This window comes from Pinus tabuliformis, chromosome Q, assembly GCF_031772625.1.
Source record: "Pinus tabuliformis cultivar Carrire ecotype Pingquan chromosome Q, CPIR1, whole genome shotgun sequence".
Lineage (NCBI taxonomy): Eukaryota > Viridiplantae > Streptophyta > Pinopsida > Pinales > Pinaceae > Pinus > Pinus tabuliformis.
The window spans coordinates 305,315,858-305,326,557 of NC_142296.1; the positions used below are offsets into that span (position 1 = coordinate 305,315,858).

At 36.6% G+C, this 10,700-nt stretch overlaps 1 pseudogene; it reads right to left on the minus strand.

The window, feature by feature from the left end:
- Window positions 1-8,850: 8,850 nt before the first annotated feature.
- LOC149219418 (imidazoleglycerol-phosphate dehydratase 1, chloroplastic pseudogene) lies at window positions 8,851-9,943 on the minus strand (annotated as a pseudogene).
- Window positions 9,944-10,700: the final 757 nt, after the last annotated feature.

A 10,700-nucleotide genomic window follows, 5' to 3' on the forward strand; every position in this document is an offset into this window, starting at 1 on the left:
TACGATAATCTTAGCTTGTAACAGTTTCTTCACTTCCTTTTCAATTGATGGGAGTAACAAAGGATTAACTTGCCTGAGTTTCTGCTTGTATGGCTTCACTCCAGCTTTTAAAGGAACCTTATGTTGTATGACACTAGGGTCAAAAGTCTTCAAGTCATCGTATGACCAAGCAAACACATCCACATATTCCTTAAAAAGGTCAAGATATATTTGTTTGTATTCTTTTGGGAATCCTTTGGCTAACTTGATGACATTAGGGCCTCAAGCTCTTGTTCGATTGGCTTATTAGCCACATCATTTGAGTTAAATAGCCTTTCCAATGGAACCAACCCTATAGGGATGATATTTCCCTTTAGTTGCAAGAAATGTTTTATCAACAATAGATTCCTCTATGCCAACATGTTGTTCATCTATTATCTTCTCCTCCTCCTGATCAATCACTGAGTTTGAGAATTCCCTAATAACCTCCATAAAGCATTTGATATGTTCTTCATCTTCAAACACCTACCAGTACTTCACATTGTTTGGTACTGAAGGCATGTACCTAACCTCAACTTCATATCTGAGCAAGGGGTTTTGAGGGGGTTTGAAATTACTAGCAACGATTGCTAAAGATTCAACCATCCTATTTTGCTCTCTAGGAAAGAACTGAATATTGAAAGTTAGGAAAACATTTTCCACCAAATCCCATACTTCGTTCCTGTAAGACTTCAATCTTGGGTGTTTGGTTTGACATTGATTTTTTACTTGCTTCACCACCAATTCTGAGTCCCCATACATAGACAAGAAGCCAATGTTAAGGTTTTTGGCATCTTGAAGCCCCAACAGTAATGCTTCATATTCAACTACATTGTTCGTGGCCTCAAATTCCAGTTTGAAAGAAAAAGGAATAAAATTACCTCTGGGGATACCAACAACATGCCTACTCCATTTCCTTCCCTAGAATAAGCACCATCAAAATATAATTTCCATACTTGGCCATGTTCAAGTAGTTGTTTACCTAACAGGGTAGGAAATTCGACCTAGGTATCTCCCATGATTTGATCATCTTCTTCCAATTACAGACAATAAAAATATTTCTCCTTACCATACACAGGAGCATTGTTTGAACAATTTTCCTTTGTAATCGTCTTCCCAAATCTGGATTCCCTATACAATCGGTGCTCCTCTCCACCAAATACTGGAATGGTAGCATATGTCAAATCCAGTTTAATGGACCCCACAAGTTTCATCCCCCATGACCTGGACAGAAGCATACCAAATCTTGTAGGGATGTCAACAACTACAATATCCATGACCACACTGTTTGCAAGGATTTGAGCCAAATTAACCACTAGATATTTAAGCATTCCCAGGCACTTTACACTCTTGGAACCAAAGGAATATAGATCTTTGTATGGTTTTGTTATCTGCAGTCCCAATTGTTCCATCACAGATAGTGGTATTAAGTTATGAGATGCTCCCATGTCAAGCCTACATTTATGTAGTATCAGATCATGGATCACTAAAGTGACATAGAATGGAGGAGTGGAAGGGTGTTGCTCTTCCACATGTGTTAAAATTGGAAACTAGGGCCAAACTCCATGTGGGTCATCTTATTTATGGAAGATGATATTTTTCTTGGATTCCTCTCGTCGAGAGGTGTAGGATTGATCTAAAGATCATCCGATTCTGACAAGTATTCATGGAGATATGAAATTATTTGTGTTATGAGCCAATTCATCAAGGTCGGCCAGCAACCAAATTGCCCCCACTTGTGCTCAACGTTTTAGTATAAATTGTAAGGACCAAATCCAGACTGTATACATATTTTATTTTTATTTTATTTTTCTTTTTTTTTAATTTTTTTTTTTTTTTTTTTTTTTTTACAGCAAATACAACCAAAAAAGAAACACATTGAATCTCAAATTCATTTAACTACCACATTCCTGCCACTCATTCAGGAAACATATCATAACATTTTCATACTTTTAACTAAGATCAATAGTAATGAAATACATATGTACCGTTCACTAGAGGCGAGACTCCACTTGCTCTGTTGTCGCTGGTATTCCCTTGTAGTTGGTCACCTCCGCGAGTGAATGATGACGCACTTGATCCGAATGCGAAGACCCGCCGGTTAACCTCCCAGCCTACTCCTTGGGTACTCTTCTTCCCCGCGGACCCCCGAGCTGCAATGGGGTTGTACAATGGAGACAAGCACTAGCTAGTAGAGGAGAGCACACCTTGGCTCAAGAGTCCCCTCTCTAAATCCTCTACCTCACCAAACTCACTATAGCTTCGTAATCACTACTCTGACGACATCTCATCCATCCAACAATAGGGTTCCCAAAAGTCCCCTCTTCCATGGCTTGCCCCTTCTTTTATAGGAGTCCTCATAGGTGACACTTGTCATGTCATGCATAATTAATTATTTTTTTATGATTCAATAGCTTGATTATTCACCCACCCATGTGTCATTCTCACATCAAGGGTCTCCCAAAATTATTTACTTAAATTTTTATTTAAAACTAATATTTTCCTCACCTCAACAAGATTCCTATTTTTTCTCCTAGTTGTCTATTTATTCCCCCATTTTATTCCTTAATTTGTGTTCATTACTTGAAGTCAATTAATGAGTCAAGATTTTATCCCCAATCTACTCCCTAATTTAACTCAGGTTATCTCCTAGATGGATATTCTTATGTTGGTTGTTGACACATGGAACTTTTCTACATTTCTCTAAATTTAATTTATTATTCTCATTTTAATTCACCTTCCCCTTTTCTCAATTAGGTTTAAATTAGTTTAGGATTAATCTTTATCCTTACCATTATGTTTGTCTTTCCCCTTTTTCCTAATTAAACCACATAATCTTCCTAGTATTTTCCAAAATGGCAAGGGTAGAGTTTTTAAGGTACTCTATTTTAATTCTTCCTATGATCCTCCTTATTCCAAGTTTTATTTTTGATTTAATTACATTGGGTTCTAATCATCATTTACCCTTGATGTAAATTTACCTAGTTTTCATTCCTTGCTTATATTTATTTATTATTATTTATTTTTAATGATTCCAAGGCTGTCAAGCTTTGGTTGTGCCCTTCAAGAACTTCCCTAGAAGTTCCAAGGGTGCCACACCTAATAGCTTATTTGTGATGTCAAGGGTGCCAGTTTGGTTGTGCCCTTCAAGAACTTCCCTAGAAGTTCCAAGGGTGCCACACCTAATAGTTTATTTGTGATGCCAAGGGTGCCAAGTTGGTCGTGCCCTTCAAGAAATTCCCCTGAAGTTCCAACGGTGCCACACCACTTGCCCTTCAAGCATCCAGTGATTACGAGGGGAAAATATAGTGCAACGTCATAGACCACTATCATCTCTTATGTTTCCTGCTATAGTGAGACTAATGGTGTCGGGGATCAAGGAATCCGCCTTGATGCGCGCCCCCCGGTAAAGTCCTCATGAGCGACCCAACTTTGGAACCTGCCCTCATGGCATCGTGATCTTCAAGGCGAAGGTACTTCAACCCTTCCAGCGCAAGTCACGGTGAGAGTGCTATTGGGTGAGATCAGGGACTCTGTCCCACCCCTCCCATGTAGTTCCATCCACTTGTACAACCCCATCACCCATATGTGAGTCATTCGGTCAAGCAACTAATCTGTGCCTGCAACCATTAATATATCATCAGAATATAGTTAAACATATATGGCAGATTCTAAGATCGACTTAGACTTTCAAAGATAAAATAATATGAATTTTCATCAAACCAGGTGTCATCAACTCGTCATATGCGAGTGCCTCTGATGGTTCCCTGCCATACTCAATAATCATCAATAACACGGTTTCTCAATGTTAGTCAATTATCATAATAGCATCATTAACAATTCCTGGTCATTCACATCATTGTCCATTGTAGGTCTGAACTAAAGGAAGTAGGTAACATAGGGGACACATCCCTCATGGCTATCATCAATAATCATCAATGGAGACATACATATTCATTAAGCTATCAACATCGTAACATCGTAGAAATATACCTATCCATAAGATTTAGCCTCATTATGCTTTTAGTAGAGCGCATACATATTCTTTACTACCCTTGTCATAATTTCAAATAGAGACCAACTTAACTATTTAATATTGCAATCATCAGAATACTGATAGATAAGATACATAACCATTCATGCTACCATAATATCAATGGAAAGCATTCATAACATCACAACCATGAATATCTCAATCGCTAATAATAGTGTCATGGGTCCAGATCCTCAATCTAAGGTCCCCGAAGAATAGAGTGTCTAAGATAATGTCGTATTAGGGTCAGGAGACTAGAGTGGGCACTACATACACCCCCTCTTAACAATGGACTTCGTCCCGAAGTCCTTAGAACATAAAGGAGAAACGGTGGCACATAATCTTAGGAACCCTTTCTGAAACTTTTGCCAACCTTCTGGTGGGCGGGTTAAAATTTTCCCAAGGTATCTATAACATGAATTCCGTTATAACTGAAGGACTATATCTGGGGAACATTGCAACCCACTTGTTGTATAAATGTACAAAACATACATTATAGATATTATTAAAATTAATAGTTAAAGGAAGCGTCATACATAAACTTTTCCAACAAAATCATCATAATCAAAATCACAACTATTTAAAGCAACAATTAATAACACCCACCTTCCTTCAAATGACAAATTTGACTAATTTAGGAGAAATCTCTCTAGTTTTATTCATTCAATCATGCAATCAAGATAGCAATAATTTTGTATGAACTCAAATTCATAGGGGATGCCTATGCCTTTTCCATAGGAGGAGCTACCCACCTTAAGCTTGGACTTCAATATTTGTAATGGTCAATAATAATTGTGTTAATTATTGTTTGATATTTCACCTATGACGTAATCCACCTTTGTTTACCATGTTCTAAATCTTCAATTTTGTTAGGAACTACAATCAGTACTTTGAAAATAACATATGCCACTGCTTGCTAGGGGGACCTAACAATGCCTACTACACCTTCTTAGAGACTTGATTTACCTTCCTGATCATGTTCTGAAAGTTCAATGTTGTACGACTACCATTTGCGCTTTAAAATAAATGCATGCCACTCCTTTCTAGCGGATACCTAATGGTACACACTATCTAGAGATAAAAAGATGTTAACTACATAGAACGTAATCATCACTTGCAATGAATGAGTAGTCCAAACCTTCATCCCTTCAAACCCAGCTACCCTACTTCCTTTCGCTAGGGTAAGCGAGTGAGGCTATCTGGGGCCTATCTTCATTTAATCCTACTGAACCTAATGATAAGGAGTGCAATATTGTTGCAATTTTTAAAAGTATTGTGACTATTAAGGCTCTTAATTTCCTGGTGATGAGGAATGCATATTCTCGCAATTTGGCCATCCAAGCTAATGGAAGACAAAGCATATAGCAAGTTTCACTAGTGACCAAAGCTGGCAGGCAGACATCATTTACCAGTCTTTGCTTGATTCCAAGCAGAACTAAAAACTATATGGATTGAAGCCAAAGATATGCACAAAATGTAAAACAATAGAGAGAAACCCATGTCTAAAATGATCATTGACTGTATCGAATGGCATTGGTAGAAGTATGGTGCTCCAGATAACCATAAACCAATACTATAGCTCTATTTCTGCATTACGAACTAGCAAAGAATCCAAAAAGTCATAAAGGAAAAGTTTTCTTGTTACATTACAAAACATTGAACAAAGAAGTCAATCAAATCAAACAAAGAGAAGCTCAAACTCCTGTGAGATTACAGGAAGAGAACAGAGAAAGAACGACTAAGTTTGGCATCTAACATTCAAGGTGATGTAATTTAAAATCTGTTGCCTATGGTGGACAATTTTGAAAGAGCCAAAACACAGATTAAGATATAAATCATAAATATTACAATGTATAATATTATCATGATTGTAATATGCTCCTATGTTGCTTCTTGTTGTTCTGGTCCATTTTCAATTGTTCTAATTGGAATTAGTCTCAGTTAATCCTTTACCATTGATAAACAATAAGACCTATTTAGACATTGCATGTACATAATCACTCTTTGCTGGATCATTCTTTGTTGTGGATAAAATAAATCTTAAATAAGGCTGAACTCTTGGAATCAAACTTCATCTACCAGCAAGGGTTTATTCCATTATAAATTTGATAAATTCTTTATAGAAGTTTCAAGAATAAATATAGTTCTATTACTACTATTATGATTTAAGTTTATATATTAGATTACTTTTTATTGTATCAATTTATAGGGAACCAAAATGAGCAAGCTAAACATCAAGAGAGAAATCACAATAAGTCAAGAAAGTTGAATACTTAATAGAAACTAAAATAATTAGAATTACACTGTAAATTTTTATTGGAAATTTTATTTCAATTAAAAATAATACCTTCAATATATATCCCACTTAAATCCCCCATGGCAAAACAACCTGCTCGAAAACATTAAAATATCAAATGATTTACAGACCAAAATACTCGACCAACCGCACAGAATCCATAAAATTGTAAATGCAATTGAAATGGAAAATCGTTGCAAAGAAAATTGCAATACAAATATCGAAGAAAGATATTTTAAATATTCTAGATTTACCAAATTTGAATGAATGGAAAATGTCGAATGTATATGATTACATGTTCCATGTTTTAATGAATGGAAAAGGCTTCTGAATATTCTTCCACAACTTTATTTTTCTTTGCCAATAAAGCAGAGAAACAATATATGTAGGAATTAACTGAGAGTTCTACGACACCATATAACTGGTAAACCCAGAATACAAAGAGATATATGTTCAAGAATTCCTTAAAAAGAAAGCCAGTAAGATGGCTAATGTCAGGCAATTGGAAAATTGAATTGAAAATATAGAAACTGTTTAAGATATGCCTTGAACCCCTGTTATTTTCTTAAACTGTTTAAGATATGCCTTAAACTTTTTTTTATCAAATATTTTTATAATGCTTATTATTACTTTTATGAACCCCTGTACGAAAATAGTTTAGCAATGTAGGCACGAAAACAATTTAGAAATGAAGGAGTCGTCAATCCTATCATTCCAATTTACTTTACAGATTGGCTTCCATTAGACGCTAATAATGCTCCTAATTTGCCTGGAGTATTTATAAACAGTTCGTAGAAATCATGAAAGGATTTAATGTTAATGTGGTCAATACTGTTGGAAAACCATTTGATCCCATGCTACACGAAGCAATTATGCGTGAGGATGAAGACTGTCACTGACTACCATTTTTATGTACAAATATCTCACTTTAAGTTATGGCAAATACATCACCTCCCTCAAAATTAATGACTGTCAGATCTACCAACTTCTTACCCTCAATGGGCCCTAAAGCACTGAACGTTTTTCTCCACTTGTCCAAAACCAATTTGCATAGATCTTGAGCATTGAGTCAAATCAAACACTTAACAAACAAATCTAGACAGCGCTTTGTTGTAAATAACGAATTCATAATGTTCTCTCTTCTCAGAAAACGTGTTGAATGTCATGTGCTAGACCATGGAAGTAAAGCTATAACCTTGTCCTCCAAACTATTGGAGTTCATCGACAAGAACATCCTTAAAAACAAAACCATGTGAGCAAAAGCAAGAAGGATTTAAAGCAGAACAAAACTGTTTTTAATATCTAAGGGTATATGAATGCAGCATATATTCAGATGCCCTCAAAATTCTGGAAGGCTCACCAATTCAAGAGTCACCTCAAGTTCACAAAGCACAATGTGCAAAGTTTATATGAAATTCTCGAGATCATCTAGGACAAATACACTGAAACAAATAATGAGGAATGAACCACAATTCAGACTACCACAATTCAGAATAAATATATATGTTTTATCACTATTAGATAATAATAATAATAAGACCAAATCTACTCAACTCACAGAAATTACAATTCTTTTTTTCAAAAATAAAAATGTGAGGCTGAATATAAGTGTGGAAGTAATTAATTTTTTTTTTATCACTATTAAAAAAAAACGCAGGGATTTCTCCTCAAATTCGCAGGTATTTACCTTCAAATTCTCTTCCATATGTAGATAGTTCCCAGAATCTAATTCTGAAAAACAAAACGTACCTCCAATAAATTTGTATATTGTTCTTATTTTTCTCATTATTAAATTGCCTTAATTCCCTTATAGATATAGAGGTATTTTGTCTATCTTATAATATAGATCTCATAATATCATATAGCATTTATCGGTGTACATAAAGTATAAACAAAAACTAAAATGTATTTTAAGAGAAATGGATGCTTCCAGCGCTGCAAAATAAAATTTGCCAGTGTCTTTTGCTATCCCCTTTTCGAAAAAGATCAACTAGCAAGTGAATATCAGATACCTATTAAACACCAGGCTGATCACTCTGTCTTTTTGTTTTGCTTGCTTTGCAAACTAGCAATAAATTATGTATTACATGCCAATGTAGCAGGCTTCAAGTGCTCGAATTCCTAATTTCTACTGGAAAATTAAGATATCACAAAAATCAAACGACAATGATCTTGGTAATCCAGATGCTTATATTCATTGATTGGTTCATCGTGGAAAAGATCATCTTGCCCTTGCATAAAAACATATTATCCAAAAGAAATAATTCCATTTCTGTATTTACACACTCAAACACTCAAAGTATCATCTTAAATGTTTTACATGCCACTGTTTTCTTCTATTACATATTAATGCAACCTAAACAATGAATGGACAACAGTGAAAGTCGTATTTCATATCAACACCACGTTACAGCATAATATTTCATTAACCAGTTTACAGAATGTATTGTATCTGAAACAATTCAAATTTAGAATTTACCTACAGTTAGAATCTGCAATCAAGACTTATTTTGTTTCGGGAATAGGACCTAAATAATAGCAAGCCATCACAAGCTGGCATGACAATTTATAGAGTTTGGCATGAATATGTTGTACACAAAGAGAGCTATTAAAGAAAACTGACGAATGTGCAGGGTCATCCCAGACGTATTGACCAAAGATTGAAAGAAGTGCTCCACCAGCTGTGTATCATATGTGCCAACTCTTTGTGTAGGAATGCACAGATCGTAACCCAAGTAGGGGCGTCCAGATAAATCCAAGGCGACGTGTACAAGAGCTTCATCTAAAGGAGCTGAAAAATCTCCAAAACGATAGATTCCTTTTCTATCTCCAAGAGCTTGAAGTAGAGAACTTCCAAGGGCAAGAGCAACATCTTCATTTGTATGATGGTCATCAATATGGATATCCCCAGAAGCCTTTACTTGTACGTCAAAGAGCCCATGTGATGCAAATTGATCCAGCATGTGGTCCAGAAAAGGTATGCCAGTATTGCAGTCAGAAACTCCTGAACCATCCAAGCTGATTTTCACTTGAACATTTGTTTCTTTTGTCACTCGCACAATCTCTCCAAAGCGACCTTTTGTAAGAGATGTCTCAGGAGCCCCATTTTGGCTATCGTTAGCAGCACGTAAACGCATTAAACGCTGCGGTCGTCTAGTGGGAGTTATGGTGAGATTGCTCCGAGACGAATACAGGGGACAGAAATCCCCCACAATGCAATCAGTCTCCTCCTTATCGGATGACGAGCAATGTAGTTTTGGTCTGCTGTTACATCTCAAATTCTTTGAATTCGGCCATGAATCCTCTGTTAACCTCGTGCCCACAAGCTTTACGGTGCTCAAACCCACGAATCCTTTCCAAGCATGGTCAAAATTGGAGGGTGTAGAGGCAAGCGGTGTTATTGGTGGAAGACTTGGCAAGGCCATCGCTAATTGTATTGGAGGATTCCCTTCGTTCGGCCCTGCTATTAATTTAGTAGTGGCGTCTGCATCCATTGAACTATGGAACGCTCTATGAGTGTGAACAATCTAGGATTCCCCACACGATTTTCCAGAGGATGTGGTTTACGTAATTTTAGGTTGCTACATTATTTAGCTCTTCATGGGATAAAACAAAGCAAAACAGAATCCATGGAATTTCAGGGTATTGAAGAAAAAGACCAGAATTCATGAAATTTAAACAGAGATGTTTTAGATTTCCTCGGCGGATAGAATTTCAAAGGAAAAAAAAAACAGGGCGACAGCTACAATTGACGAATTTGTGAGCAGAGATTATTTTAAATTCCCCGTCAGACGAAATTGCATCGGCCGTAACATGTTTTTGGCTCCGAGATATATTGAGGCGGCCGTATACTTTTGATCTGCCATGATTGGTTAAAGTGTCCCCGTGCTGGTTTTTTTTTAAAGCTATTCTGCCCATATGCCCTCCCTTTTGCCTGCGGCAATTTTCTTCTAATAGACCACAGCCTTCAATAATTTTTTGCAGTGTAGCTCCATGTATTTTTTCTTCATTGAAGCATCTCCATGCCGATTTGGTGTGAGATCCTGTTGCTGTTCATGCTTGCTATTTTTTACATGTATAGGATTAATCTCCTCCCTACTTCTAACAGCTAAAGGCCTGCCCCTGCCGGTCTCTGCTCAAGAGAGCGTTGTAGCTGAAACACAAGGGCTTCTGAAAGATGCTAAAGGGGAAGAGATGTTTGAGTGGTTGAAGTCGGTAAGGAGGAGAATTCATAGAAATCCGGAGCTCAAGTTTGAAGAATTCAATACCAGCAAACTAATAAGAGATGAGCTAGATGCAATGGGAGTGCATTTCGAATGGCCCTTTGCACAGATGGGTGTGGTTGCCACCATC